Here is a 25,044-nt window from a genome sequence, read left to right on the forward strand (position 1 = left end):
GAAAAGTAAATAAGCCAGGAATTAAATAGTTGGATAAGTAGAGATTTAATAGTGGTAATGAACCCTCCCTTTTCTATTACATCAGCCTTTCATTTTCAAAGAACATAAGTAACATAGCTTGGAACATGGGTCAATTGTTCCAATGAAATTCCAGAGCTGGAATTTATGAATAAGTTAAACGTCACAGACTTTTTTCTATTGTAAGTTTCACTGCCTATGCAAAAAAAACCAAAACAGATGTGAAGCAAAGCCAAGGGCCATTAATAGATTTAGAATGGTGAAGGAACTTAGAAATCATCTTGCTTATCTCCTACATTTTACAGATGCAGAATATGGGGCTCAGACATTTGATGGGACCATTGCCCAAGAGTAACTTCAGAGTCAGGTCCTGAACTCAGACCTTTCTTATCTTAAGGCAGGTGCTTTCTTTAGCCCCTATCATGTTGCTTAATTGTGAATAGACTAGAGGAGTTCAGAGAAAAGGTACTTGTTGTCCATTTACATTGTTTTTCAGGTCTATGTTTTCTAGGAATGGATTAAGAACAGAGGACGGCATTCTCAGTTCTACCCCTCCTGCCTCAAACTCTGCTGACTTCCAATCCAGATGCCTTTAAAACATCTCAAGCTGAATAATGTCCAATAGACATTTGAAATTCGACATTTCCAAAACAGAACTCATTCTCTTTCTTCCTAAGCACTTCCCCTACCCATCTCCTACCTTCCCAATAACCATAAAGGGCAACATCATCCTCCCAGGCTTTCATGTTTAAAATTTAAGTCATCCAGGATTCCTCATGATCTCTTAGGCTCCCTATCCAAGCTGTTGCCAAGGTCTCTAGATTTTGACCTTTGCAACATCTCTCCTGTATACCTCCTTTTCTCCTCTTAAACTTTTCTTGTTGTTCAGTGGTATCTGACTCATTGTGACCCATTTTGAGATTTTCTTGGCAAAGATACTGGAGTAGTTTGCTCTATCATTCTCTGACTCATTTTACAGATAAGGAAACTGAGGCAAAGTTAACTGACTTAGGGTTACACAGCTAGTAAGTGTCTGAGGCTGAATTTGAATTCAGGAAGAAAGTCTTCTTGACCCCAGAGCCAGTACTCTACCCTTTATGCCGCCTAGCTTTCCCTCTGACACTAACATCACTCTACTACAGACCTTCATTACTTCACACTTAGATTAATTCAATAGCCAGCTGATGGGTCTGCCTACCTCAAGTTCTTCCCACCCTGATCCATCCTCCATTCAGGTACCAAAGTGACTTTCAAAAATGTTGCCCCTCTATTCAATAAACTCCAGCAGCTTCCCATTCCATATAGGAGCAAAACCAAAATGCATTGTATTCAAAGCCCTTTATAACCTATCTCTCCTATCTTTTCAGTCTTCTTATACCTTACTCACTAATTTGCACTCTTCAATCCAGTGAGTCTGGTCTCCTGGTTGTTTCACAAACAAAACACTCCATCTCCTGGTTTCTGATATTATCTCTGGCTATTCCACATTCCTGGAATGGATCTCCTTCTTCAATTCCACCGACTGACTTCTCTCATTTAATGGAAGTCAGAGAAGTCAGTTGGTGAAATTGAAGAAGGAGATCCCACCTTCTATAGGAAACCATCCCCAATTGTTCTTAATTCCAGTACTTTTTGTCTGTAATTATGCTCTATTTATCCTGTATAACACTCGTTTAATGTATATTTGTTTGCATGTTGAATTCTCCATTAGAGTGGAGGAGTCCCCTCTTTGAGGGACAGAAACTGTATTTTGCTTTTTCAAAAATTCCTAATACTTAGGCACAGTGTACTATGTACTATGTAATATGTAGTCTGGCACATATTAAATATTTAATGATTGATCTGGACTTAAGAGTGAAGTGAAGCCATGAGGGGAAAAAAGGATGAAAGAAGTTAGAGATAACAAGAGTTTGGGCTTGAACCCAAGCCTACTAATTCTAAAGTGAGTGTTCTTTTCACCCTTCCAAGATCTATTATAGTAACAGTCAACAGCCTGAGCTCAAACTCAGTAAAAAATGTATAAACTAACCTGAGTCTAATAATAGCAAAAATAAAACAAATCTGATTTATTGTTTTAATGAATACTTTACATACCTGAGCTCTTGGAATCATTTCTTTGCCTCAAATCTCTTCCCACTTTAATCCATCTTCCACTCAACTGTCAAAATGATCCTCTGACTGTGTCACTGTCTACCCATCACCTCCAGAACCAAATAAAAAAATCTCTGACATTCAAAGACCTGCCTCCCCACCCCCACAGTCTTCTTATATCTTACTTCTTTCCCACAGACTCCGAAAGCCAATGACAATGACCTCCTCGCTAGCACTTGAAAATGACACTTCTTCATCTTAACTGCTCTTTTCATTTCCTTTGGCTGTACCCCATGCCTGGAAAACTCACCCTCCTTTTTTTCCCTTCCTAGCTTCCCTGGCTTCCTTCAAGTCTCAGCTAAAATTCCACCTTCTATAGGAAACCTTTCCAGATCTCCTTTAGTGTCAGTGGCTTCTTTTTCTTGATTATTTCCAATTTATCCTATATATGTGTCTATATATATATATATATGTTGTTTGTACATAGATGTTTGCATATTGTCTCCATCACTGGATTATGTGCTCCTTGAAAGTAGAGACTATATTTAAAAAATATCTTGAATGAGCTCTTCATAGTATTGTAGTATAGTAGTTTGGACAATGGCCATTCACACTGGGAACATTAAATTGAATGGCATCAAGACAATGGAGGGGTGCAGGAAAGGGACTGTGATGTTTTATTCAAGAACAGAATTGGTTGTACACAAATAGAAATCATGTACTCTTTAAGATCTTTAACTTTCAGAGCAGGTGCTGATTTGCATCAGTAGAGTTCCCCACAATGAAATCACAAGTATGGTCCAAAAAATGAAAACACAAAGCTTATGACATATAAATGGAAAGAAGGCTAAAAGAAACTTGAACTCTGAGTAATTGAAAAGCAATCATTGTTCTTGTAGAACAAAATCAGAAATATACCTTTTCATCCCTCCTCAAATCTCCTATGACTTTGCATCTTCATGCTTTCAGTGGGGATCCTTGCCTCCTATTTACAGAAAAGTTTAACATCATATACCATGAAATTCCTCTTACTCATCACCCTTAAGCATACTGATTCTAAAATGAGTGTTATTTTCGTCCTTCCAAGATCTATTACAGTAACAGTCAACAGTTTGAGCTCAAACTCAGTAAAAAAAAATGTATAATCTAACCTGAGTCTAATAATAGCAAAATATCCTTTACAATATGTCTTCTGACCATATTATTCCATTGAAACTTCTCTGTTATGATCTTTTAGTTGCTAACTCCAACTCAGTCCTCATTCTTCTTCATTTTTCTATAGCCATTGATACCATTGAGCCTCTTTCTTGATCCTCTTTTCTTTCTAAATTTTTGATTCACCACTCTCTTCTGGTTTTCTTCCTACCTACCAGTCTCTTTTACTGGTTTGTCATCCAGTTCATATTCTCTAACCTTTTATATCTCACAGGGTTTTGTCCTGGGACCTCTTCTCTTCTCTTTCTGCAGTATTTCACTTGGCAATTTCATCAGCTTCCATGAATTTGGTTACCACCTTTATGCTGTTAATTCTCAAATGTACCCATATTGTCCTAAATGTATTGTCCTAAATGTTCTAATTTTTAACTCTATCTCTAGCTAATTTCTCATTCCCAATTGTCTTTCAAACATATTGAACTGCATGTTCAGTATATGGCCTAAACTTAACATGTCCAAAATGGAAACTACATATTGACTCTCTGGGATGGAGAAGGATACTTGGGACAACCAGGATGTACGAAACAGAAGACTTCAATAAAAGCTTACTTTTAAAAACAGTGATATAAAATTGTAATGATCAAGCATGGCCTCAAAGAAGAGATATGCGACAGTACCTTTTCCCCTCGACTCTTTTGAAGAACTAAAGGACCATGGGTGTAGAACTCTACATTTGTTTTTGATAGATTTATTTGTTTTGAAGCTCTTTACATTTCTTTCTTCCTTTGTTATAAAGGATGATTCCTTAGGGTTCAGATAAATTAACACAGGTGGGGGAAATTGATGTAGATACTACTAAATAAGATACTATTTTTTCTTAAATGTTCCCAGATAATCCACAAGTGATTCTTTGGGATGTAATTATTTTCAATTATCAAACAGCACTTAATGTGTATTAAACGTTATTCTGGATCCTATGAATACAAAACCAAAAGCAAAGTAGCCCCAGATCTCAAGGAACTTATTACATTCTATTGGAGTAAGCTATAACATAAGTAAGCATATGAATATAAAATAAATACAAGTTAATTTTAATAGGGAGAACATATAACCAGACAAAATTATATTATTAATTCTTTGAGACAGCAGTACACATCCTAGATTTTTTTCTATATTCACCCAGGATACCTAGTAGTGTGCTAAGCACACAGTAAATAAATAATTAATTATTCTTATCAATGAAGTTATTAGTGTAAACTTGGTCAAAACATAGAAATATCTTTGTTATACTGAGCTGGACATTCTGAAGGCATTTTTTTCTACCTTTGTACCTCTGTTCAGAATAGTTCCTTGAAGGGTGTTTTGTTGAGTAAACACTTAACATCTTTGATCATGGCTCAGGGTTGAAAAATATATTGACTGGGTTATTTGCCAAGGACCTATCTCTTTCAGGTAGGTGCTCAAAGGGCAGCTGCTAATGATTCAGACAGAGTTTTGGAGCTTAAAGGGACCATATAGTTTATGTGCATTTTTCAGGGTCACTCAGCCATAATATAGCTGTTATTAATATCAACTCTACTGTCTCCTGAACTGTACTCTTTTCATTGGGCTGTGACATCTACTTCTCTCTGCTCACCAGCCCTGCTTCTCACTCCTTCTCTTCCCAGGTTTCAGAGCCAATGAATGGTCCTTAAACACACTGGATCTTGGAGACCAGTAGATCAGATTGTTTTAGGCCTATTAATACAATTTTAAGGCAGCAACATTCTTGAGAAGGTTCAGATCTTACCTCTGAAAGTTTATTAAGAAAAGGCCAGAGACAGATCTTGAAACCTTTTCATAGTGACTCTAGAACTGATTTTCATAAAATAAAGAGCTGGCAGAAGCTCAGAGTGCCCCAATACATCATTCAAGCTCATCCCCGCATTTTATAAGAAGAAAGTAACTCAGAGAGTTAAGTAAGTAGCCCATACTCACATAGGTAGGAAGTGACAAAGTTGCTGGATGTTAGGTCTTGGGACTTGATCCATGAATCTTAAATCTTTGATCTCTTTGGTATAATAGAGAAGTGGTGAGGAGAAGGGAAAACACAAAATCACAAAAACTGTTTTTGGAAAGTTTTTCCTCTTCTTTCCATCTGTGACTAGGAACTTCTCTGTACAAGATAAGACCTACAAGACACTTCCATAAACAGAAATTTCCCCTTTTCTCCTCTGAAGCTATCCTGACATTATGACTGGATGAATGAATGAATGAATGAATGAATGAATGAGAAAGGTGAAGAAAAAGAAGCCAGAAGTGGCTGATATCATGAATTTGAGTTGGGGCAAATCTCACTGTAGAAATTTTCCTTTTTTTCAAGAACAATTTTTACATAAAAGTGAAATCTGATTAAAATGGAAATCAAGGAAAGCCTTGAAGGAGAAAAGAGGCTACATTAAGGGCAAATGTATCTTGAGATGAGTCTATGGAGAAAGACCATAAATAGCCTTCAAAGTACCACAGTGCTTTTGTGATGGTGGAGGAATTAACAGACTTATATGCATATTGCAGATGTTGGGGCTTTTTAATACCAGTTGAAGGAGCCTATTTCAGCCTATTTCTCTTTCCCTTCCCTTCAATTGCCTTCCTGAGTCTCTGTAGACCTTCATGGTCCCTATTGCATCATAGAGACCTTCTATGCTGGGTTTGGGGTGAGGGCACTATATCACCAGAACAGCTCTGGTTCAGATGTGGGAGAGGAGAGGAAAGAGGGAGAAAGTCCCAGAAAGAGAGGAGAAAAAGGAGAAAAGAAAGAGAAGAGAAGAAGAAGAGACAAAGAAGAGAGAGGAGAGAGAGAGAGACAAAGAGAGAGAGAGAGACAAAGAAGAGAGAGAGAGAGAAAGAGAGAGAGAGAGACAAAGAAGAGAGAGAGACAAAGAAGAGAGAGAGACAAAGAAGAGAGAGAGAGACAGAGAGAGACAGAGACAGAGAGAGAGAGAGAGAGAGAGAGAGAGAGAGAGAGAGACAGAGACAGAGAGACAGAGAGACAGAGAGACAGAGAGAGAGATTCTTAGGGAATCAGAACAAGTTTTGATTTTGTAGTCTGGCTGAGAATCTGAAACACATATGAAGGGAAACTGGAAGCCAATACAGACGATCCATGCTTCAGGCCTAGGATGTGTCATTTGTCCCCCTGAGTAGTCCCCAACAGAGATGTGAATAGTTAAGGGTGGGGAAGAGTTGATAGTCATCCAGGCATCTTTCTGTCTCCTTGGTGTCTGGGTCCATGGAAAACAACCCTATTTCCCATGCAGACTTCCTTTTGTCTCCATTAATGTTTGATATTCATTCCAGGATAATTTCAGCCAATTACTAATATATTAGTGTTAGCATAGCCGGTGATGATTTACTGCCCTGTAAGTACAGAGATGTTTACTATCGGATGAGAGGTTAGTGTACTGTTGTTTTAACTGCTGTGAAACCAAATGGTCACCAATCCAAAGGAATGTGACTAGTCTGACCCTAGACTAGAGTGGTAGATGTCCCAAGTTTTATGTTATTTGTTATTTACCCTCTTGGGATGAATATATTTGTCACATATTTGGTTCAGGAGCCAGGAAATACACAGTAGTTCACAAGACACGTGATATACAGGATATGTTCTCTCTATGGCTTCCTATCACCTATTTCTGACCAATCTCTCAAAAAGTCAGTCCAACAGAACTTCTACCTATCAGACCATACTGATACAATTCATCAGTAGCTGCTTTGACAACAATACATCAATATATTCAATATTGGCACTTAGCCACTCTAGGCTAAAACTCCCTCTATTCAAAGTTCAGATCACATATTTTAGCCATGACCTTACAGAGCCACAGTACACATCTCTTTTGGTCAAAAAACAATCCAATACAAATGAATAGATTTAGAAAAGACTGTGGGTACAAACAGATAATCAACAAGCATTTTATTAAACGTTTGCTGCATAGCAGGCAATGTGCTAAGTTTTGGGGATAAAAAGAAAAGGAAAACAAAAAACTCTGCCCTCAAGGAATTTACAGTCTAAAGACAGCATATAAACAAGTACATAAAGAAAAAGAGAAGTTGATCAATCAAACAGGTTAGGCATATTATGCACATTAGCAAATGAACACAATAGACTTGTCTTTCATAAACCCAAAGATCCCAACTATTAGAGCAAGAGTGCGCTATTCAAAAAACTGTTGGGAAAGCTGAAAAGCAGCCTGATGGAAAATAAATATAAAAGAATATCTCACACAGAATACTACAATAAGATCTAATTTAGACATAAAGAGTGATATAAACAAATTAGAAGAGCATAGAAGAAATTATTATATATAGGAATAGAAGAAAACTACATGACCAAACAAGAGATAAAAAGGTAGTCAGAAGTTAAAATAGACATTTTGATTACATAAAATTAATTCATTTCGCACAAACAAAACCAATGCAACTGTAATTGGAAAAAAAAACCTGGAAATTGGGGGAAATCTTTGCAAACAATAGGTTTTTAGAGAATACATTTTTTTAAAATGGACATTAACCATAGAAGGAAAAGCTGTAGGCACAAAAAGTATACTTAATAATCATTCTAGATTTCATATCCTTGCTCTGTTAAAGCAAGGGAAACTTCTTTTAACTATCTGATGACTTTCTTGTCCCTCATTTCCTCCCAACATCAAACCTGGACTTAGAGAATGCTAAAATTAACAGTCAATTCAGACAAAGGCAATATGGTAGGTAGACAAGGAATCTGAGATCACAGATTTAGAACTTGAAGACAACTCCAACTCCAAACCATTCATTTTACAGGTAAGGAACTAAGACTAAAAGCAGAGAAATGATTTGCTCAGAATCATACAAGTAGCTGACATAATTCAGAATGAGAGCTTTCTAAATTCAAGTTCAGAATTCTATGCACCATGCTCCTCAGCCATCACATTAAATCAGTTTAAATCCCAGATATGATTTTAACTAGCTGTGTGACTGCAGGTAAAGTTATTTTATGTCTCTGGACTCTCACTTTCCTCATCTATAAAATGAGGATATTAACACACTAAATACTTCATAGACTATTGTGATGAAAGCATAGTGTAAATATTAGCTTTTTCTTTTATCATTTCTTAAATGGTCATGCAAGGTATGAACCATTGGCAGGATTCCTGAGAAAGTATTGTGAAATGATGAAATTTTATTTTTATTTCACCAAAAATCATGATAATATTTTGTGTTGTGCCAGCACTCCCACAAAATCATACTTTTTGAACATATTATTAAATATTTACTCAAATTTTACTTCATCAGCCAGAATCCTACTTCTAAAGAAACTTCATTGAATAGGCACAAATGAGGTAGAGGAGTTTAGGAAACAGTATGAATGAATGAATGAAAAAACATTTAGCAGGAACTTACTATGTGCCAAAGACTGTGCTAAGCAGTAGGGACACAAATATACAAATGTGAAAGCCTGTTTTTAGGAGCTTATAGAAGATAAAGCCCCAGAGATAGTAAATGAAGTCCATAAAACCACTGACTGAAATGTTTCTGTGTGTGTTTGTGTGTGTGTGTGTGTGTGTGTGTGTGTGTGTGTGTGTGTGTGTGTGTATGTACGTATGTTTGACATGGACTAAGTTATTTGTCTATCACTGAATCTTTTGAAATTAAGTCAGAAACTATATCCTCAAAATAAAGGGAAAAGTTCAAAATATTAGGTGTCCTATAGGTATTAAAAAAATTGTTTAGGATGCCTTCTATTTACCAAATATTGAAGTTAAATTTATTATACTAACAAATAAACTTGGAACAAAGTGGGTGCCTATTGATTGTGGTATGAATGATTAAGTTATGGCATTTTAATGTAATGGGACTTTTACTGTTTCAATAAGAAATAGTAAATATGAGAAATTTCAGAAAAATTTCTGGAAACTTTTATTAAAAGATGCCGCAAGAAGAAAGCATAATCCAGAGAAAAATATACACAATGCTTACAATAATGTAAAGAAAACCACACTGAAAACAATACTAAAAAATATAATTAATCCAAATGAATGCAATGATCTTGACTCCAGAGAAACTGATAATGAAAATTATTTCTTCTTTATAGAGAAGTGGTTAGACAATGGATTTGGAATACTCCATATATTACCAAAAACAGAAAAAAGCTGACATGTTAAGATTTAACTATTTCTTCTTTATACAGAAGTGGTTAGACAATGGATTTGGAATACTTCATATATTATCAAAAAGAGTTGCCATGTTAAGGTTTTTTTTTGGTTTTGGTTTGGTTTTGTTTAGCTGTTTCTCCTTGTTAAAAGTTAGGGTTGGGAGTTATAGAAAGATATTAAGAACTGATAATGATGTTTTTAAAAGCATATTTTGTCTCTCTATTTTTATTCATTTTAATGAATGGTTTACAGAAGAAGAAATGGAAGGACATATTAAGAAATGAAGATGGTGCAAAAATAAAAGATAATAACTTTTAAAGAAAAAAAATATGTTTAAAAAGAGAGAATTTGGCCCCTGACCCTTTGAGATTCTGAGGAAAAAAACAAGTATAGATCAGGATAGTCCTTCCAGATGTTTATTCAAGTCCCTGCAGCCATAGATGCAGTCAGGGCTGATTTTGGGAGGCTCAAAAAAAGAAATGCCAATATGCACTTGCAGGGCACTGTGCCTAGCTTCAGCATCAAAAAAGGTCCATTGGAACAGTCCTGTTATCTGAAAACTGGGACCCAGGCAAAATAACAAAGAAAAGATTTTATTTCCTCCAGACCTACAGATGGCTTTTTCATTCTCCTGCCAAGACAAAGAGAAGCAAGCTCACACTGTCTAGGTACTAGCCATGGGAAGTAGTTTGTCTCTCTTCCTGTCCCAACCCAGCCAAGAAGTTTTGGGATGTTGCTTCACTCTCACTTACTAAAGCAAAAACTAGGAAATTATCCAGAGCATGTCTTGCCATAAATACCATATAAGGAAATTGATGATAAGTCCCAGGTGTGTCATAAAGAAAAATAAGAGAAGACGAAATGATTTTTCAAAATGAGTCAAACCCAGAGTGGAAACTCCAAGGAGATGAGATTCTTCGAGACATATTCTTCACAAAAAGAGATTTCTTTCCTCCTCTTAAATGTTCTTATATGGTTTCAATTAGCCCCATTTTTTTATTTCTTGAAAATTATTATTTTCTTAGATTAGAAAATATAAGGATCACTGAAGCTACAATTACACTACCAAAGTGCAGAGGAAACAGGCTCATTGTCTATAGATAATCCAATAGGCTAAGAAAGCCTCTCCTTTAATCTCTAACAAATAGAGTGGGGGCTAATAAAATTGTCACAGACCACAAGAAAATCATGAGGAAGACTTCCATCCTCCAATCTTCTATGGGAAGTCTCATTCTGATAACAGAAGAGTATGGGTCATTCTTATAGAGATGAACAGACTTCTGATCTTATCACCCACAAATGTACTCACTTCCATATTTGTGAATTCTGAAATTCTCTTAGCTTGTTACAATCTGTTCTCATTTTCTCTTCTATTCTCATCTCTTCTCCTGCCTTGCAACCCCAAATTTTGCTTATTGTCTTCATCAAGATAGTTTGAAGACAGGCAAGATGCAGCATATTCAAAATATGGAAGGGGAAAAAAAGATGGAATGTTAGGTTCTTACTAAGTGCTAATGAGGTAATGAGATATTAGGTTCTTACTAAGTGCTAAGTCGGTACTTAACAATTCTCTCTGATGGACAAGGCGAATACCACTCGTTGGCACCCATCTGATTCCTTCTCCATCTGAAGAAATACAAGCAAACCCTCTCCCCCAGGCAGTTAACCTATCTGGTCTTTTCCATTCACCACTTTCTGGGTCTCTCCATATCACCTGGCGATTATCTAAGGACAGTGGAGCTGCTCGCACTGGACACTGCCCTTCTGGTGGGTTATAAAACCTGTCTGCCGGAGCCAGTGCATATTTTTCAAAAATTAGAAAATTAATGGTATAGAGAATTAAATTTAGAAGTTCCCTAGGGCTACTTGTGGCTCCCCCTTTCTTTTGTTTTTGGAGGAGGGTCTTAATGTCTCTGTTTCTTCTCTCTACTATTGCCTGACCTTGCAGATTAAAAGGTATTCCAGTAATGTGTAATATCTTATACTGCACACAGAAGTGCGCAAAATATTTAGAACTATATGGAGGTCCATTATCTGTTTTTATTTCTTGTGGCACACCCATAATTGCAAATGCTTGTATAAGGAATTCAGTGACCACTCGGGGTGTCTCTTTTGCTGTTGGCACTGCAAAAGTGAATCCTGAAAAGGTATCTACTACCAGGCAAGAGAGGAAGCTAGGAGCATAGTAAAAAGCTGTACAGCTTGTTTTCCTTTCCACTCTCCTACACTCCCTCCAGGGAAGAATCCATGTGGATGAAAGACAGACTACCAAAAGATTTATAGTGGGTCACATCCATTTGCCAGATTTCATTGGTCTCAAACCACGAGTCCAGATAGGTTAACTGCCTGGGGAAGAGGGTTTGCTTGTATTTCTTCAGATGGAGAAGGAATCAGATGGGTGCCAACAAGTGGTATTCGCCTTGTCCATCAGAGAGAATTGTCAAATACCGACTTAGCACTTAGTAAGAACTTAATATCTCATTATCTCATTAGCACTTAGTAAGAACCTAACAATGGAAGGAAGGTGATATGGCTAAGGAAGAATGTAAAAGATAACCAGAACACTCACAATACCACTAATAATAATAATAAGCTAATCCTTCTAACAAATGCTAAGACCAACAAAAAAAAGATTTTTAATGATGAAAAAAAAAATCCAATCTCTAAGACTATGTTTTGTTGCTATTGTTCAGCTATGTCTGAACCCCCATTTGGGGTTTTCTTGGCAAAAAAAAAAAAAAACTGGAGTAATTTGTCATTTCCTTCTTCAGCTCAATTAACAGATGAGGAACCAAGGCAAATGGAGTTAAATGAGGAATGGCTATGTAACATTAATAGATGATTGAGTCACTTAGCTCTTTTGTAGTCACTTTGCCCCTCAAGGAAAGTATCTTCAAACTGAGAAGACTAGAACAAAAGTCATAAAAACCCAAGGTAGGGAAGAAAATAGTGAGAAAGCATTGAGCAGAGTAGTTATTTCCAACAAGTTCAAGTCTCCATGTATAGATAGATGAAATCCCAAGACAATGACAAAATTTACACTCATGAATATGTATCAACAAAAAATGATTCTATTGCAGGACTTTCTAACCTGGGATTCAAAATCACTGGGGAGTAGATAGGAAATGAAGGTTATATCTATATTTTAATTAACTGAAAATTAGCATTTCTTTTGATTATTTGTAAACATTCTTCTGAGAAGAGCTCTATAAGCTTTACCATCCTGTTGTATGATACAAAAAAAGGTTAAGAAACTCAGACTTAGAAAGATCACAGAGATTGGGAAAGATGTAGGAAGACTGAAGATGGATGTGCATTTCATTTCCAAACGTCTGATTTCAAAATAGAAACACATGTGAATGCTAAAATCAATAAATTGGTAAACAACATAGCTCCTGAGTAAGAAATGGATAATTAAATGGTTTGTAAGCACTTAGGAGAAAAAAAAAAAGCCCAAAGACACTGAAACCATCTAGGCAGAAATGACAGAACAAAGAAAAGAATCCACAACAACCATCTTGAAGTTGAAAAAGTTTAGTTATGTTGTATTCAATGCCACTATGCTAATAGCTAAAGGCAATCCAAGTTTTGATTTCAGCAGAATTTTTCATTATACTCTTGGAGACAAGGGAGAAAAATCTCAGCTGGTTGACAATGCAGTTAGGCAGTTTGATAGCTGATATAATTAATCTACTAAAAAAGTGACATTTTGCACTATTGTCTATTCTGATGGATGTGCCACTGGATTCTATCCTTGGCTCTCTCCTATTTAACATATTTTTTGTCATTGGTTTTAGTGAAAACCCCTCCAAATAAGTCAATATGTTGTATAATAGAATCAGGAAACAAAAAAGATGTTTGTAGGGTGAAATAATAAGCCCACATCAATAAGGTTAACTTCAACATACAATTAGATATTTCTGCATATGTAGATGCATTTTCATGGACAAGTAAAGAGAAATGGAAAACTTTACATGACAAGAGAGAATGTGTAAAAAAAAAAAAAAAGACATGCACTTTAATTGACCACAAACTTATATGAATGAACAATGTAATACAATTTATAACAAATCTGATGTAACCTTAGTCATAAGGAACTCATCCCCATTATAGCTTATGTTTACATAATGCTTTCAAGTATACAATGTGCTTTATGATATCTCTTTTGATCATTACTGGAAGTATTCAATTGGGGTGACCAACTTTCTGGGATTTTGTAAAGATGATACCAGAATTTTTCATTAAGCTGAATTAGACAGTCTCTTCAATCCCTTCCAATTCTATGAGTCCATGTAGGAGTTAAGAATAAAGTCTAGAGAGTATCCAAATTCTTGGCTTCCAATTGAACCTTAAATCAGCCTATTTGTAAATTTCTTGACAGGGTGGAGGGAGGCTTGTTGTAGCAAATGAGATTGAAACAAATTATTAAATGAACATCATTTGTGGGTTTCCTCTGTCCAAGCTCTCCTCATCTACTAATGTTATGAATAATCAGGATTTGGTTTCTGGCTCCTGTTAAATGAATTTTCACTAAAACCTGTTTTAGAGAAAAGATTTAGAGGACCAAAAGGAAGGATTTCTCCCTCTAAAGAACCCTGATAGTCATTATAGAACTAAAAATCTGGAAGTCTCATGTGTCCCTATCATCACTTCTCTCCCAATTATGAGCCCTAGAATACTTTTCAAAAAGCCAATTTTTCAGTTTTTCTTTCTCATGGGAGATGTGAAAAATAACCAGGAAAAACTTTTGTAGAAAGAAAGAGATTTTATGAGGCAAAGGTGAGGAAAGAAGTCCTACCAGGTATGAGGAGAAGGATATGGGAAATGGAGCATCCTGGAATGCTCTGGTGTAGTTGGATTGCCAAGAGTGTAAAGAGAAGTATTTATATAATGAGGCTGGAAAGACAGGTTGTGAGAAGTTATGAAAGGCTTTAAAAGTTGAGCAAACAGATTCACTGTTTATTAAGGACAATGAGAAAACACTGGAATTCATTGAGTAGGGGAGTGACATGGTCACATCTGGGTTTAAGGAAAATCACTTTGTTAGCAATGTCTCCACACAGATTGGAACAAGAAGAGACACAAAATAGAGTCCAATTGGAAGTCTATAGCAGTGATCTAGAGGAGAGGTGATGAGAGCTTCAACTAAAGCAGGAAAAAGAGAAGCATTTGTAATTTGAATACGGAAAGTGGGATCCTCAGGGAACTATATTATTAGAACCATTCCAATGAAACATATGCCATTATGGTTGTTGTCCTTCATTCTTAAGGACCAAAAGTCATCACTGATAGAATCAAGTTACAGTGTGTCCAACTGTCACTGATCAGATCAACAGGAGCTCAGAATGCACTACCCCAGGTCATGTACAAATAGTCTAGATGACTATTTGGGATGGATTCTCTAAACTGACAAACCTCATTTTCCTTTTGAGCTGCTTCTCCAATGACATCATTTTACAAATGAGACATCTGATGCCGAAAGAAGGTAAGTGATTTCAAAGAGTTAACAGAGAAGACTTTGGTCTTGTGATCCTCTAAAAAAAGTTAAAAGAAATGGGGAGGGAATCAGTGACTTGCTCAAATCATTATAGACCTAATAAATGATAGATCTGGTCTTTGAACATTCAGACTACAAATTCAATCTTTTTTCCACTATGCAAGTCTTCTAGAGCTTTCCTTTAGTATCCCCATTGATTTCTTAACTCCAAATCAAAATTCTGGGCCCTGAACAATCTTGTCACCAAATCAGCTGAGTTTTTTAGGTCAAACCAGTTTTCTCCATTAATCCCTGATTATCAATTTTCCCTCTTCTGTCTGTGCCACATATTCTGGACTCCCTTCTTCCTTTTCACTACACTGCCACACACTACAAAACCAAATGTGTACAATATTAGGACTTAATAGTTAATTGTAATAATAATAATTAGGAAGAGGAAGAAGGAAGGAAGGAAGGAAGGAAGGAAGGAAGGAAGGAAGGAAGGAAGGAAGGAAGGAAGGAAGGAAGGAAGGAAGGAAGGAAGGAAGGAAGGAAGGAAGGAAGGAAGGAAGGAAGGAAGGAAGGAAGGAAGGAAGGAAGGAAGGAAGGAAAAGAGGGAGGAAAGAAACATGCATTTATTAAGCTTTTCCTAGTTGTGTGCCGGTATGTTTTCAAGAAGGAAAATAATCAAAGTAATATGTATGCATTGCATACTTTGAAGCTTATCTGAATAATATTTTCTCATTACTTTATTAAGTCCAAACAATCAGGAAAACATTAAATCAAGCTCTAACTTGTAGCATTTGCCAATTTTCAAGGTATAAATGCTTCACAATAAAATCAGTTCTCACAAGTGAGTAGGAGAAGGCTTCATTACATTTGGGCTCTTAATATGTGCCAAGCACTGTTCTAAGTGCTATGGGGAAGGGGGTAGGATTACAAATGTAAGCATAAATAAAGATAGTCCTTGCCTTTAAGGAGCTTACATTCTATTGGCAGAAGACAATACCCAAAATAGAGCTAAAAGGGCAAGGGGGACCGTAATGAAGGTTTTTAAGCCCAGAAAATCAGGACCAGAAACAGGAGGAGAATAAAGACTGGCAAACCTGGGACATTCCACAAAATGGTTGCCCCATGTAATAATTATCAATGGGAAAACGGGCCTATCTGGTAGAATGATATTCTAGAATGAGAAAGCTTGCAGGAATTGTTGAATGTTCCAAAGTGAGACATGGTTTTAAAGTCCAGGAAATTAGAAGAAAAAAAAAAAAAAACAAAGAGGGCAAAATGAGAAGAAATATCAAAATTGTTTGGATAAATAAATGAAAGTAGATATAAAAATGTTATCCTGCATATACTACATGATCTCATGCTTATTAGCATGATGACTTGCTCAAATAGAAATTAGAGCCACTAAATCATACATAAGGATCCCTGAGAGTCACATATTGACTTAATTTTGAAGTGTTAACATTATCTATGTTATTGGGTTTTTATTTATTTTGTTCATTTCCCAATTATGTTTTAGTCTGGTTCAGGCTGCACTTAGGAATATTGTGGGCAGCATGAAGCTCAGGGCCCCCTCTGCTAATGTTCTTTTGAACTGGCCCACCACCATCCATCAGTATCCTATTCCCAAGTGAACAAAGCTAAGAATTTAATACTAGATGATGAATTATGGTAGACTTGGAGTGAGAAAAGTATTCCTTAAATATTACTCTTGGGGCAACTAGGTAGTACAGCGCCAGCCAGGAGTTAGGAAAACCAAGTTTAAAGTGGCCCCAGACACTTACTAGCTGTGTGGCCTTGGATAAGTCAGTTAGCCTATTTGCCTCAAGTTTCTTTATCTATTAAAAAAGATGATAATAACAGTACAAACCCTCGGGATAATTATAAAGATCTCATGAGGTAATGTTTGTAAAGCTCTTAGCATAGTGCCTGGCACATAGTAGGTGCTATATAAATGTAACTATCATTATTATTATTGTACAATGAAGTCAAGTCATTCACTTCTTCCTCTTCTGCTGATTCCTACATGTATAACCTTAACCAGCTTAGTGTAGTTGACAAATTTTTCTTACACTTGAGTGTTCTCTGAAGAGAAGAAGGCTGAACTCCATGCATTTACATTTCTTACCTGAGATGCAAAATTCCAGTTAATCCAGGGCTACTTGGCAAGGAATGGGGCATGTTCTCCTGACTCAGAAAACAGAGCATTAACAATTGCCTCTTGGAAGCCCAGCTGTAGGCCAATGTCAGCCTCTGAATTGTATGCAAGGGTTGCCTATAGTTAGTTTTCGAGAAATGTTAAGTAATATTTCCTTTAGTAGTTTTCATTTCCTGAAAATCTTTCTTTGTGCAGTAAGTCAAAACCACTTCTGCTAAGGTTATGGAGTCTGCAGGATGCTTCAGCTTTAGGATGGGCTAGAAAGCCCCATCCCTTTCCTCTAGAGTTCCCAGCCTTCTAGGTTCAAATATCACTTCTTTTACCAAGACTTCTATGATGACTCTCACCAATGCTCTTCTCTCACCTTCCTGACTTTATTGGCAGATTTTTATGTCTGAGTACTTAATTATGTAAAACTAATAAATAATAATATCTGACATTTATATAATGCTTCAAGATTTACAATATGTTAATTCTTTTGAGTTAAAACCCTGTGAATTAGACATTAAAGATATGATTATATGCATTTTATAGATAAGGGAATTTAGACTTAAAAAACTTGTGGTAGAAACAAGATTCTAACTCAGGTCTTTCTGACTAGGAATCTAACATTTTCCCATTGTATTAGTGTTGTTGTTGAGCCGTTTTTCAATAGTGTTCAGCTCTTTACAACCATTTGGAATTTTCTTGGTAAAGGTACTAGAATGGTTCATTTCTTTCACCAGCTCATTTTATAGATGGGGAAATTGAGGCAAACAGGATTAAGTGACTTGCCTAAGGTCACAGAAGTAATAATAAAATTTTTGCATCCATAGTATCCAGCTTAGTTCTTTATGCATAGTTGACACTAAGTGAATATTTGTTATATTAATTCATAACCATTAAGAAGATAAATGTATTACTATATGCCAAGTATTTTAGGTTTGTTACATAACACTAAATATATGTATATATATTTATATACATAATATATATATAATAATATATAATAGGCTATTACAATATTGCACTAACAATATATTGTGTTATTACATAATAAAATTTTCTATATAATTATATAATATGTCATATAATACAATATGTGTATAATATACAATGATGCAATCAATTATATTATTAGATAATTGTTGATTATATCATTAAAAAGTAATAAATAATAATATATTATGCTATATATCAATGTTACATTTAAGACCAGTGTTATATATAATATCACACTATGTAATAACATAGTTATATACTAATTGTATCTACTATTAATAATATAATTAATATTATATAGTTTTATATTATTACATATAGTAATGCACAGTAACATAATTATATAATTGTAAGGTACATTATATCATATTACTAAATTTATAATATTAGTACAGAATATATTATGTTACCATGTGATTTAGAATATATTGTTTAATGATATTACTACAAAATATATAGGTTATATAATTATATGTTGCATACTATATAATTATAAATATATTGTATTGTATAATAACATAATTACACATTGATATGTTATATTATGTAATATAACATTACTACATATTCGCTGTATTTCTGTTGTTCTTTTTTCCCCAATCAACACTAACAGAATTGTAGATTTAGAACTGGAAGAGCCTTCATAGGGCATCTAGTCTATCTCCCTTATTTTCTAGATGAGATAATAGAAGTCCAGGAGAAGTGACTTGTTCGAGGTCATCCAGACAACAAGTAGTAGGAATAGGATTTGAACCCAGGTTTCTTGCATCTAATGAAGTGAACAATTTCATTCATTTACTGGAAATCTGGGAATTTTTCCTTCCCTGAACAAATAGCAAGTTTTTTCTAAATGAAATTTTCCATGTGGTGCCTTCTCCCTCCAAAAATAAATGTCCTCCTTTGTGTAGGACTTCACTGAAATTTTGAGCTTTTCTAAGTCATCTTTGTGACCTTCAGGACTCCATTCTCCCCTCAGCTTTAGAGGTTGAAAATTCCCTGTGCAGGAACTGTGGGTTCATTTTGCAACAGCTTCATTAGCTCATAATGCTATGAGAGAACTAAAAAAGTCTTTCAATTTCTATGAAAGTTATTAACCTAAATTCACAGGAAAAAAGCCCTTTTCTGTATATAAATTGTCACTTAAACTGTAAACGTCAAAAGGCTTGCATGAGCCCCAAGAGATTGCATACAGGATGAGGTAACATCCTTGTATTCATGCTCGGGGTTTGATTTGAATCCTTATTTCAGAAACATTGCATTCTACAAGCCTACTCCCTAAACCAATTACCAGTTAGAGTCAGAGAAACTTAGCCTCTGAGAGCTAGAAAAGATGCCTAGCAGATAAGAGTGCCAGATTTAGAGTCAAGAAGATTCATCTTCCTGAGTTCAAATCTGGCCTCAGACACTTTCTAGTTATGTGACCCTGGGCAAATCATTTAATCCTTTTTGCCTTGGTTTCCTAATCTATGAAATGTGAAGGAAAAGGAAATGGCAAACCACTATGGTATCTTTGCCAAAAAGACTCCAAATGATATCACAAAGAGTAAGACACAACTGAAATGACTGAACAGCAGCAAAAGCCTAAGCTTCTTTTTCAGAAAATAGAAACCCAAGGTCAATTAGCACCATGACTTAGAAATCAAACAAGGACAATCTCCTGACTCCTCATCCACTGTTTTTCCCACTACATTATTGTTTCCATTCAACTCTGTATACTCTATTCACCATCACCTTCAGGAGTATCTAAGTTCTGATTCCACCTCCTACAAGTAACCATGACTGATCCATTATCTGTAACGTGCTCACCTGGCAGTTACAATTACTAGTCTGTCCTAGGCCCAACAGAGTACCTTTGACCACTGACCTTTGCAGTGTGAACTCTACCCAGCTCGCCTCCTCTGAGGCCTTCAAAGGTCTCTGGCCACAATCTCTTGAATCTATAGTTTAATAACCAGTAGTGCTCTCAAGAACAGCCACGTGTAATCTTAAAAGCCTTTATTATACCTACTCACATAATGCCCTGACTGATGCCCTGACTTGTTGGTCCCCAAGTGAACATCTAGTCAGAAGACCCATGTGTTCACTACCAAACTCCTTACCTCTTTTGGCTACCCATCTTGGCTTGGCCACCCAGGCTAGGGAACCAGGGTGAAGAGCACCAGGTTAAAGAGAGCGACTGCTGCCTGCAGTGGGCTTATAAAGGGCCTATGAGGTCACACACACAGCCAATCAGCAAGAGAGTCACCCATTACGAAGCTATCTCAATGTGGATAAGATCCCACCTACAAGGCAGTCCTAATATCCACAGAAATTACTTCCTGGGGGGACTCAAATCTCCCGATGCACTGAGTCCACCCATTTAAAGGGCCCTTACAATTATCAGCCCCTCTTGAAATTGCTTTGCATTACCTTATATACACTTTTAAGAACTTTGAAGAAAGTATATCCTTTTCCTATGATATATATGATATGATATGATATAGCATATCCTTTTCAACAATGAGGTGATTCAAGCCAATTCTAATAGACTTGTGATAGAGAGAACCATCTGCATCCAGAAAGAGGACTATGGGAACTGATTGTGGATCACAACATAGTATTTCCACCTTTTTTTGCTATTTGCTTGCTTTTTTTTCTTTCTCATTTTATCCCTTTATTATCTGATTTTTCTTGGGCAGCATTATAATTATGGAAATAAGTATAGAATTGTACATATTTAACATATATTAAATTACTTGCTGTTTAGGGCTGGAGATGGGGTAAGGGAGAGAGAAAATTTTTAATATTTTGAAAATAAAAAGCTAAAAGAAAGAAAGATAGTAAAGCCTAGTGTATAGAGAGCCAGCCATGAAAGACCTGAATTCAAGACCTGCCTCTGAAGCATACTAACTATATAAATTTAGACAAGTCATCTCACCCCTCAATGATCTCAGCTCAACTATTTTCTAAGATCACAAGAATAGTGCCTATCATGTTGCTTGCCTTCAAAATGGGTGGTGCTTAAGAAAGAGAATTTGGAATTCAAAAAATTTTAAAGACTATTTAGAGGGACAGAGCCAAGATGGCAGAGAGCAGATGTTTATCTATCTGACCTCATCCAAGCTTCCCTCAAATTAACAGCAAATTATGCCTCTGAACTAGTTTTGGAATGACAGAACCCACAAATATTTGGAATACAACAAATTTCAGAAGAAAATACTTTAGAAGAATTTCAGAGGAGGTCTGTTTCAATCATGCAGGGGGAGAGACGGCTGAGCCCAGATGGCAGCACAGAGAGCCCAGGGAAAGGAACTGGGGCTAGGACCCAGGGCATTGAAGCTTCTAGGCACCAGGAAATCTATTGTGAGACTCATAGGCTACTCCATTCTGATTGCAAGTTGGTGGTTCAGCAGATTTGCTGTGAGGCATCCAAAAGCAAATAATAAAGGCAAATTGTGAACCACTGAGCCCCAAAGGAATGTGGTACCTGATCTTGCTTACCCAGAATGGGAAGTTAGTCAACAGTACCAGCCCCAAGGAAAACTAAAGCAGTTGTCTCTTTTTTGCCTTAAAAGCAGATATCAACCTTTAAAAAAATGAGCAAAAAAGCAAGAAGAAATCTGATCAAAGACAGATTTTATGGAGAAAGAGAAGAACAGACCTCAAACCCTGAAGATCCTAAAAGTAAATCAATCCTAAATGAAACTCCAAAGGATGATATGAGTTGGTCTGCTTTTCATAAGGCTCTTTTGGAAGAATTAAAAAAGGATATGAAAAGAGAGTTAGAAGAAAAATGGGAAAAGGAAATTAAATCTTTGCAAGAGCGTATGGAGAAGGAAAACCAGAAATTATCTGAAGAAAATTCCTTAAAAAATAGATTTGATGAAATGAAAAAAAAAGTATATAACTCCTTATAAGAGTTATATAAGATAGATATGAAAAAGGAACCAATTCATTGAAAAACAAAATTTGAGAAATGGAAAAAAATGCAATAAACAAAACACTTCATATAAAAGTTCAATTTGGCCAAATGAAAAAGGAAATAAAAAAGCTAAATGAAGAAAATAATTCACTAAAAATTAGAATTGAACAAATGGAAATGAGACTTCAAGAATCACTCAAAACTAAAACAATGAAATAATAGAAGAAAATATAAAATACTTTTTTGAAAAAACAACTGACCTGGAAAACAGATCTAGGAGAGACAATCTAAATTATTGGAGTTCCTAAAAAACATGATGGAAAAAAAAGCCTAGACATCATTTTTTTTTCAGAAAATCATCAAAGAAAACTACCCAGATAGCCTAGAACCAGAGGGCAAAGTAGCCATTGAAAAAATTCACCTTCACCTCCTGAAAGAGACCGCCAAATGAAAACTCCAAGGAACATCATATCTAGATTTCAAAATTATCAAACCAAGGAGAAAATATTGCAAGTAGCCAGAAGGAAACAATTCAAATATCAAGGAGCTATAATCAATCAGGATTACCCAGAATCTATCAGTTTCCACTTTAAAAGATCAAAGGGCATGCAAATTGATATTCTGAAAGGCAAAGGAACTTGGATTGTAGCCAAGAATCAATTATCTGGAAAACTGAGCATTATCTTTCAGGGAAAAAAGATGGACATTCAGTGAAACAGGTGAATTTCTTCTATTTCTGATGAAAAGACCAAAGCTGAATAGAAAATTTGATCTTCAAATATAGAACTCAATAGAAGCATAAAAAGGTAAAAAGGAAAGAAAAAATAACTTTCTTTTAAAAGTTAAAAAGCTTATATCTCTATGTGGAAATATGATATGCTTAGCTCTTGAGATTTGTATCTCTGTTATGGTCATGCTTAGAAGCTGCAGGTATAATTTGATTTTATTATGATGATTTTTAAAAAAAGAATCTAGAGGAGGAAAGATGAAGAAGAAGAGGATGAAGAAGAAGAAAAGGGAGTTAAAATGGGGTAAAGTACCTCTCATGAGGAGGCAAAAAAGACCTATTGCAATTGAAGAAGAGGGGAAGGGGATGAGCATTATGTGAATCTTATGCTCATTAGATTTGGCTCAATGAGAGAATATCAGAAACATTTAGCTTCAGAGAGAACCTTGTTTCAGCATATAGGGAAGTAGAAGGGAAAAGGGGAAAGGAAGGCAGGAGGCTATTAGAAGGGAGAACAGAAATAAAAAGAGAAAAATATAAAAAGGGGAGGGGCTTCTTGAAAGGGTGTGATCAGTGACAAAACACTGGGAAAAAGGGAAAGGGAAAAAGGGAAAGGAAAAAAGGGAAGAGAAAAGTCTAACTGGGGGTAAACAAGATGGCAGGAAATAAAAAGTTACTAATTTTATCTGTGAATGTGAATGGGGTGAACTCTCCCATAAAATGGAAACAGATAGCAGACTGGATTAAAGCCAGAATCCCACAATTTGTTGTTTACAAGAAACTCGTTTAAAGCAAAGTGATACATTTAGGGTAAAGGTAAAAGGCTGGAGTACAATCTATTATGTTTTGTCTAAGGCTTAAAAACAAGCAAACAAACAAACAAACAAAAGGGGGGGGTAGTTCCTGATCTCAGATCAAACAAACTCAAAAACAGATCTAATTAAAAGAGATGAGGATGGAAACTACATCCTTCTTAAAGGTATCATAGATAATTATGTAATATCAATACTAAACATATATGCATGAAGTGATATAGCATCCAAATTCCTAGAGGAGAAGTTAAGAGAGCTGCAAGAGGAATTAGACAGCAAAACAGTTATTAGGGGAAATTTTATATCTCTAGATGCTTAGTTGCATAAAATAGAGAAAGAGAAGATCAATGAATTAAATTTGCATTTAAAAATGCTAGAAAAGGAACAAATTTAAAAACTCCAATTAAAATAAAAGGGGAGATTAATAAAATTGAAAGTAAGAAAATGATAGAATTAATAAATAAAATTAAGAGTTGGTTTTATGAAAAAAACAACAAAATAGATAAACCCATAGTTAATTTGATTAGAAAAAGGAAAGAAGAAAATCAAATTGTTAATCTCAAAAATGAAAAGGGAGAACTCTCCACCAATGAAGAAGAAATTAGAGCAATAATTAAGACTTATTTTGCCCAACTATATGTCAATAAATTTAATAACTTAAGTGAAATGAAGGAATACCTGCAAAAAATATAGATTGCCCAGATTAACAGAAGAGAAAATAAATTACTTAAATAGTCCCATTTTAGAAAAATAAATAGAACAAGCTATTAATCAGCTCCCTATGAAAAAAATCTCCAAGGCCTGATGGATTTAGTGAATTCTACCAAACATTTAAAGAACAATTAATTTCAATAGTATGGAAACTATTTGAATAAAAAGGGAAAGAAGAAGCCCTACCAAATTCCTTTTGTGACACAGATATGGTACTGACACCTAAACCAGGTAGGGTGAAAACAGAGAAAGAAAATTATAGACCAATTTCCCTAATAAATATTGATGCAAAAATCTTAAATAAAATATTAGCAAAGAGATTACAGAAAATCATCCCCAAGATAATACACTATGACCAAGTAGGATTTGTACCAGAAATTCATACCTAGTTGAATATTAGGAAAACTATTTAGCATAATTGAATATCAATAATCAAACTAACAAAAATCATATGATTATCTCAATAGATGCAGAAAAAGCATTTGATGAAATCCAACACACATTCCTATTAAAACCATAAGCAAGCATCATATAGAATGGGGACAAACTAGAACCATTCCCAGTAAGATCAGGGATGAAGCAAGATTGTTCACTATCACCATTATCATTCAATATTGTATTAGAAATGTTAGCTTTGGCAATAAGAAAAGAAAAAGAGATTGAAGGAATTAGAGTAGGTAATAAGGAAACCAAATTATCACTTTTTACAGATGATAAGATGTTATACTAAGAGATCCCTAGAGAATCAACTAAAAAACTACTAGAAACAATTCACAACTTTAGCAAAGTTGCAGGATACAAAATAAATCCACATAAATAATCAGCATTTTTATAT

The sequence above is a fragment of the Sminthopsis crassicaudata genome, chromosome 4, assembly GCF_048593235.1.
Source record: "Sminthopsis crassicaudata isolate SCR6 chromosome 4, ASM4859323v1, whole genome shotgun sequence".
In the NCBI taxonomy this organism is placed as follows: domain Eukaryota; kingdom Metazoa; phylum Chordata; class Mammalia; order Dasyuromorphia; family Dasyuridae; genus Sminthopsis; species Sminthopsis crassicaudata.